The sequence below is a fragment of the Eptatretus burgeri genome, chromosome 5, assembly GCF_056783735.1.
Source record: "Eptatretus burgeri isolate ZD-2024b chromosome 5, Ebu_testis_v1, whole genome shotgun sequence".
NCBI lineage: Eukaryota > Metazoa > Chordata > Myxini > Myxiniformes > Myxinidae > Eptatretus > Eptatretus burgeri.
In genome coordinates this window covers 10,118,356-10,126,998 of record NC_140965.1, presented here as the reverse complement: position 1 = coordinate 10,126,998, position 8,643 = coordinate 10,118,356, and positions in this window count along the sequence as shown.

Here is an 8,643-nt window from a genome sequence, read left to right as displayed (position 1 = left end):
CTCAGCCTGTGTGCGAGTACTGTGGCAAGAAGCACAGTCCTGGGCCGCTCAGGTGTCCATCATTTGGCAAAACGTGTGTCAAGTGTGGAGGGAAGAATCACTGGGCTACTGGATGCAAGGGTGGATGCACAAGAAGGGTACGTCTTCTGGGTGTACATCCCGAGCAAGGTACTGAAGAGTTTCTGGTCATACATTCAGTGCTCATCAGTATTCTGGATGATGACGTCACCCGGCCTGTGGGCAGGTGGCAAGAACAGCTTCCAGTTGGCCAGAGTGTGGTGAACATCAAGCTCGACACAGATGCCAGGCAAACGTAATCTCACTTACTACCTTGACTATTGGCCTGAGCACTCCATAACACCCACCAACGTCATTCTCCCTGCTTTTTGTGATTGCAAGATTCAGCCATTGGGTACAACAGTGATTCCCTGCAAGCACAAAGGGCAGGACTCGAGAATCAAATTCTATGTAACTGAGAAAACCACTGTTTCCATATTAGTGCAAAATGCAAGTGAGAAGCTTGGCCTTATCAAGCGTATAGATTCACTGCATGCTCCACTGACCAAACACAGGCTGCTCCAGCAGTACACAGATGTGTTCACAGGCACTGGTCAGTACAAGCAGGAGTACGAAATTGAGCTGAATCCAGATGTCACGCCGACTCTTCAGCCAGCCAGACGTGTTCCCCATGCAAAGTATGAGAATCTGAAAGCCACTCTGGAGGAGCTGGAGAAACGTGGTTTCGTGGTCAAGGTTAATTGGGTTAATAACCTTGTAATCACTGAAAAAAAAGATGGCCGCATGAGAATCTGCCGAGACCCAAAGCAGTTGAACTGTGCAATCAAGTGAGATACACAATGCCTACACCAAGTGATTTGCAGAGACAACTGAACAACAAGCAGGTGTTCCCAGTGATTGACATGGCTCACGGGTACTGGCATGTGAAGCTGACGGAGAAGTCCTACTACCTGTGCACATTTAGCACACCCTGGGGAAGGATGAGATTCTGCCGCATACCTTTTGGCATCCTGTCAGTGAGTGAAATCATTCACAAGAGAAATCAGGAGGCCTTCAGTGACATTCCGGGTGTGCAGGTTATCACCGATGACATGATCATTGTCACTGAAACCGTGGAAGAATATGACCAAATATGGCACAAGGTTATGCAGAGAGCTCGCCAACAACAGGTGAAGTTCAACAGGACCAAGGTACAGTTCCGAGTGCCCAAATTGCTGTACATGGGGCAACATCATCACTCCAGAGGGACTGACACCAGACAAGTCCAAGATCTGAGCGATTGCTGACATGCCGACACCAGAAGACATGCCAGCACTTCAGCGCCTGTTGGGCATGGTCAAATACCTGGCGCAACATATACCGAACGAGTCTGAGACCATGGCACCGCTCCGTGCACTGCTCAAGAAAGACGCAGCCTGGAGCTGGGAAGCGGAACACAAAGTCAAAGCAGCATTGGCAACAGAACCCGTTCTGAGGTACGACGACGTCTCCAAGCCAGTGACAATCCAAACAGATGTGAGCCAGAGTGGGCTTGGTTGTTGTCTGCTCGAGGAGGGTCGGCCAGTTCACTACGCATCGAGGTCCATGACTGATACTGAAAATAACTATGTGTAGATTGAAAGTAGAGCAAATGTGACTTCGGCTTTAATGAGACAGATTAGAGAATGGAATCTGAGTTGTGGGTATTGATTTATTTTTTTATTCTCAGACCCAGCTTTCACCACATAGACATGTGGGACATGAGCACGGATGAGGGAGTGGAGTGGACAGAGGAGGCAATATATATATATATATATATATATATATATATATATATATATATATATATATATACATATACATACATACATACATACATATAGTGTTGCATGTGGTGACCAGAGTGCGGTCATTCTTGTTGGAGAATGAAAGCAATGTGCGGTGAATTTCCTTTTGTGATGACAACATAATAGATGATTCAGTTGTATAAAGCACAATGTGTTGTGAATATTCCACTGAAAGATACAATGAGCATTAATTTGTTTGAGCAAAGGGGTTAATTGTCAGCCTTTTCTTTCTGCAGTCATTGCATGGACTTTAGAACAGCAATAAATGGAACTGCAAATACACCTGCTGATAAAAGAGCGATGATGTCTGTTTGGATATTTCCTTCTTGTTTTTCACTCCGGTGCCAGCATGAGGTTGAGGTTCAAGTCCACATTTATTGTGCAGTATCAGGTATGGGTTCTGTTTCAGGTAGAACAAGTCAATTATTCTTCGAATCTTAAATACATCTTGCCTTCCATCTTTGAGTCATAGGGACAATTGCCATCCATTGATCTTCATGATCAGTCATTAATGTTGCTTAATTATAGGCCTGGAAGGGTTCTGATATCGAAAGGTCGTTCCACCCAGGCATAATTGCAGATGCATCTTCTAAATCCAAAATGAAATACATGAATTTGTGGTTTTTATTGATAATTGTATGTTACGTCTTTGTGTAAGATGGTGGACAAGGGAACGATAAGAGATGGTGGAAGGTAGTTCGATCGATCATGCCTGTTTAAGCAATCTCACCCAGGCATTATCGAACAACCTACAATGTGGCGTGGCCGTCCCTCTCTTTAAACTATTCCTTGGCGTATTTACCCTTCCAGCCTGGTATTTCTCTGAAAGCACAGGGCTGTGCTCTTCCTTTCGAGCTAACCGCATTCGGAGGACCTGGTGCCGCCTATAGACAAAGTCGGTGGCAAATGGGCACAATTCATGGTGCTGTGGAACTGTGTTTAATACCCCACACAATTCCACGGAAGATTTGTCTTGTTGACTGTTGTGCTCTCGGTAGGGGGCAGGAAAGATGCACCGAAATGCAACTAAGTTGGGGAAATGCAATTCAATGTCCTCTTTGTGTTGTTTCATGAAGTATGATCAGAATTATGACTTTTTCATGACACTGGCAAATGAATTAATCCGCACATTTTAAACTGCTTTTAATGTGCTCCACTTTGCTGTTCAAAGAAGAGCGACTCTCAAATGATGAATGAAAGTTTGAAAAATATTGGTTGCTCAATTCTCACTTTGCTGGGGTCATTTTTCATGCACAGGGGGAATGCAAGAAATGCAGAGAAAAAAACAGCAGATAGAGGTCAGAGGGGTATGAGGAATAGAAAGGTGGGGTGGGGATGGGAGAGACAGATTGAGCCTGGCAAGGAGAGAATAATAAAAAAAAGGTGATTCAAAAAAGCAATGGTGGAACAAAAAGGACAGGCCGGTGAAGGACGGGACTTTGGCGCAGGGATGAGCCTGAGCGCTCAGGAAAGTTCATGTGGCAATTTCGATGAACACTGCATGGAACATTACAACACAAAAATATGGTCCCATAGCACAGGAGTAAACAAAAAATGTTCACGTGGCACAAAGGGACTAATTCTGTGCTCTCTCTCTCTCTCTCTCTCTCTCTCTCTCTCTCTCTCTCTCTCTCTCTCTCTCTCTCTCTCTCTCTCTCTGGTGGAGTCATTATTGCTTATTAACCTTCCTATACATTGTCAGTTGGTATGAATTAATTGGTTTTATAAAAGCTTGCATTTGGAAAAATAGGACCACTGGACCTGTACAAATATGTATCTGAGCTCAAGCCTAACGTTGTAACCCAAATTTGGTAGCATTCTGATTGGTGGGTCTGGAGAGGAAGATTTTTGAAGAAATTTCTAAGTCGGCCATTTTGACCTCCTTAAAGTCATGTGACCAGAAAGAGCTTTGCAATTCCTGTTACCAGTCACAACAGGAATGTTGCTGCCAAATTTCAGCCCGATCAGCCCAGCGGTTTGGCCAGAGAAGTCAAAAAAAGGAGACGGACGGTGTGTGATGACAATACCTTATCTGGAATGTGAATTCCAGATAAGCTAAAGGTCTACCTTGTCAGGTGGACGAAGTAAACACTCCATTCATCCACTCCTGTTGATGCAGCTTGGCATTATATTTTTGAAATATGAGGACTGGCCAGATAAAAACAATTTGTTTTCAAGTTCATCCTGAGATTCATATTTTTTATTTTTTGCTCTCGGACCCATCCATCAATACATGTCCTTTTCACGTTCTTCACAAAACATCCGGGCATGCCACTTGATGACCTAAAATATTGGTGTGTTGACTGTCATCCATCACAATGAGGGTCTTTAACCCCCCCCCCCCATGAATGGCCAAAACGATCTTTAAACACGAAGTTGCGAGCTGGCAACGTTCGTGCACGTATCCACAATCGAATAGAGACAAACACTGATTATAAATTAATCCATCGACATTAAAGTAGCAGCAGTTTTGTCTGTCTGTCTCGCATGCTACGTCATAGCATCTGGGATGCCATTGTGGTATCAGATGGCGGACTCCACCCATCGCCATTTTGATTTTCATGCAGTTCAGGCCTAACACATCGTCAAACCTGTCATATTCACAATCAAAATGCATGCCCTACCTTTGTGTTTTCTATTCAGTGTGAAACACAAACAAAGCGATTGTTCAAATGATCATCAAGTATTGATAGGATTGGCGTCATAGGCCTAAGCCTTGGACTCTTTATAGGCTTCGTTCCTTAGGCCTCACCTTCAGGATGCTCAAGGTTATTCTTTTCGAGAGCGATCGATGCAGCGCGTTCCGGGCTTCTTGCCTGCGTTGTTTTCTTCCCTCGGAGGGTTTAAGGCTTCCACTGCGGGAGTACCGAATCAGCCTCAGTTTCTTCATGCAGTCATATGATTTTCGTAATTAACTATAATAATTATGTGTAACGCCAATACAATAATGTAGTTAGTAACAACTCGTGCGGGGCCGTACGTGCAAAAAAAAGAAAAAAAAAAGGATGAACAATTGTGACGTCAATCGTGATGTCATAACACCGTGTCCTGTCATTGGTTTGGTAAATAAATGGACATAACTTGGGAACCACTTGTCCGATTAATATCAAACCTTGAAAAGGCACATCCGCAGGGCCCCAGCAATATACCTGGCAAGTTTCAATTAGATCAGACCAGTGGTTGTCGAGAAACAGCGGTCAGACAGACAGACAGAGAGACAGACAGACACACACAGAGATTGCTGGAATTATAGATACTAGTGCGGGCCCGTAGGTGCATGCCAGTATGTGCAGCTTCGTTCCTTCGCTCTCGTAAACGACGACTGGATTGGGGCATTGTTTCAATCAGATTGGACCAACCGTATCATAAATGCCATAACTTGGGAAACACCTGGGAAACATACTCAGGTCCCCAGCGTCAATTGTGACGTCATATCAAAAGAAGAAGAATTGTGACTCCCCCTCTTTCTCAGCCCCCTCTCTCACCCCCCTCTCTTGCCCCTATCTCCCCCCTAGTCTCGCCCCTCCTCTCTCTCTCCTCTCTCGCCCCTCTCTCTCACACCCACTCTCACCCCCTCTCCTGTCCCCTCTCTCGCCCCCTCCTCTCTCCCCCTCTCTTGAATTGTGACGCCCCTCTCTCTCACCCCTCTCTCGCCCCTCTCTCACCCCTCTCTCGCCCCTCTCTCGCCCCTCTCTCGCCCTCTCTCGCCCCTCTCTCACCCCTCTCTCCGTTCTCTCTCCCCTCCTCTCTCCCCCCTCCTCTCTCGCCCCTCTCTCTGTAAATGTATTCACAAATGTCTACCAAGCACAACAATTAATTCAAACCTTGGGAAAAAACACCTTTCAAACCCTTGGGAAACAGCTCTTTCCCTTGGGAAAATTCAAACCTTGGGATTAATTAATAATTTGAACAATTAATTCAAACCTTGGGAAAAAACAGCTTTCAAACCTTGGGAAACACTTGGGAAGCAGCTGAAACGGATGAAGAACGATATCAAACCTTGAAAAGGCACATACTCAGGTCCCCAGCATCGATTGTGACGTCATACCAAACGAAGAAGAAGAAGAAGAAGAATTGTGACGTCCATCGTGCAAAAATAAATAAATAAATAAACATTAATTGTGACGTCTTTCGTGATGTCATAGCACCGTGTCTTGTCATTGGTTAACAGATAAATGGCCGTAACTTGGGAACCACTTGTCCGATTAATATCAAACCTTGAAAAGGCACATCCGCGGGTCCCCAGCAATATTCCTGGCAAGTTTAAATCGGATCGGACTGGCGGTGGTTGAGAAACGGTGGTCGCAGACAGACAGACAGACAGACAGACAGACACACACACACAGATTGCTGAAATTATAGATAGATATAGATAATCGTAATACTGCAATCCCTTTGTCGTGACTGCAAAGTTGTGGATTAAAGCAGTGTTATTATTCACTGGCAGCGTACCCGCCCTACGGGCGATCTTGTTCTCAGCATGCAACACGTCCTTCTGCCGCATATTTTCATTTGGGTGGTGTATAAGCAACGGACATCTCTGCATATGCAAGAAAAGACACAAAAAAACCCCGGGGTTGTGTGCATGAAGCAAAAACATACCTACTGCTTGTAATTGAAAACAGCTCACTGTAATGGAAAAATATGGGGACAGTAATACTGCACTGCAAATGGTGGGGACCTGTAATACCCTCCCCCACCTGCAGGCGGCGCAAAATGATACACATTGACAAAGAGAATTTGCTTCCTCCCTTCACCCCTCCCCCCACCCCAAGGCCACCAGCAAATATCAAAACATGCGGATACATTAAAAGGGGTCATGCTTATTCTCTGTAGTAAGTCTGGATGTTATCAGGCCAGAACTGTAGGAGTAGCGCGACAAACAAACACTGGTCCATGAATTATCTATACCAGCAGAGTACCTACCCGATGGGCAATCTTGTTCTAAGAATGCGACACGTTCTTCTGATGCATACCTTTATTTGTGCGGTGTATAGGAAACTGACAGCTTTGTGGAGGCAAAATAAATAATCCGAGTTACATGCATGAAGCAAAAACATACCTACTGCTTATAATTCAAAACACCTCACCGCACTTTGCACTGGAAAACATGGGGACAGAAATACTGCCTGTAAATCATGGAGAGTTGTAATACCCTCCTGCACCTGAAGGAGGCGCTACATGATACACATTTTGATAGAGCATTTGCTCCCCCCCAAGACCATCAACGAAATGAAAAACACCCCTATACATTAATTGGGGACATGCTAATCATCTGTAGCAAGTTTGGATGTAATTGGCCCAAAACTGTAGGAGGAGTAGCATGACAAACAAACAAATACCAGTCAGTGAATTATAGTCAGGATAATGGAGCAAGTGTATGAATATGTATGTATGTATGTATGTGTGTGTGTATTTATGTAATTGATGTATGGATGGATGGATGTATGGATGGATGTATTTATGTAATGTATGTATATCCGCTTTTCACCCATTGGATGGACAGCTGACTTGACGTCACCCACAATTGTAACCTGAAACACGTAACCTAAAGTGTGCAGAGGACCCAAAAGACCCCCACCCCAATGCCCGAAGACCTAAAAAGACCCAAATGACCCCAAGTACCCAAAAACGCAAAAGGTCCCAAGGACCCAAAAGACTGAAAAGACCCCGAAAACCCAATGGACCCCGAAGACCCAAAATAGCCTGAAGACCCTTAAAGACCCCAAAGACCCTAAAAGTCCAGAAGACCCAAAATAATCAAAAGACCCAAAAGACCTAAAAGACCCCAGAGACTTTTAAATACCCCAAAAACCCAAAAGACCCCAAAATGTTCCAAAGACCCATAAGACTCAAAGGACCGAAAAGACCGAAAAGAACCCGAAGACCCACAAGATACAAAAGACCCTGAGAAACCAAAACACCCAAAAGACCCCGAGTAATGAAAAGACCCCGAGGACCCTGAAGACCTAAAATACCCAAAGGGCCCAAAAGACTCAGGAGACAAATGATTCCGGGGACACTGAACACCCAAAATATCCAGAGGACCCAAACGACCTCGAGGACCCAAAAGACCCAGGGGATCCAAATAACCCAAAAGACCCAGAGGACACAAAACCACCCAAAGACCAAAAGACCTCAAGGACCTAAAATACCCCATGGATCCAAAAGACACAATGAGACTATCACAGACCCATGGAAATTCTTTATCGTGTAAAATGTTACTTCAGGTCTCCAACCCCCCCCCTCCCTGCCACATCCCCACACAATCCCATATCCTTAACCCCCCCCTCACAAGTCTGCCCTCTCTCTACCCTCACCCCCTAGCACCACACCCAAACTCTGTGTTTCCCTCCCCCTTTCTTGAAATCCTCAAACCCCTTCCCAACCCAATGTCTTCAACTCCCCCCCTCCCCCACCCCCTCAAAAGCCTCAAACCCCTAAATCCCAACTCTGTCCCGTCTCTGTCATCTCTCCCCCAAGCCAACTCTGTCATCCCCTCCCCCTTTCTTCTTCAAGTCCTCAACTGTCCCAAGCCCCAAGTACTCAATCCCACCTTCCAACCCCAAGTCCTCAATCCCCCCTCCTTCCCGACATCTCAATCTCCCTCTTCCAACCCCATGCACCCTCACCACCCAACTCTCTGTCCTCCCTCCCCATTTCTTTCTGTTCTTAACAACGTAACACAAATATACACAGGGAACTTTGACGCATGTTACTCGGCACATCATAGGCCATTCGGCCTATCATGCCTGCGTTGTTCCTGTTCCCATTTGTTAAGAAAAATTTTTAAAGTAAA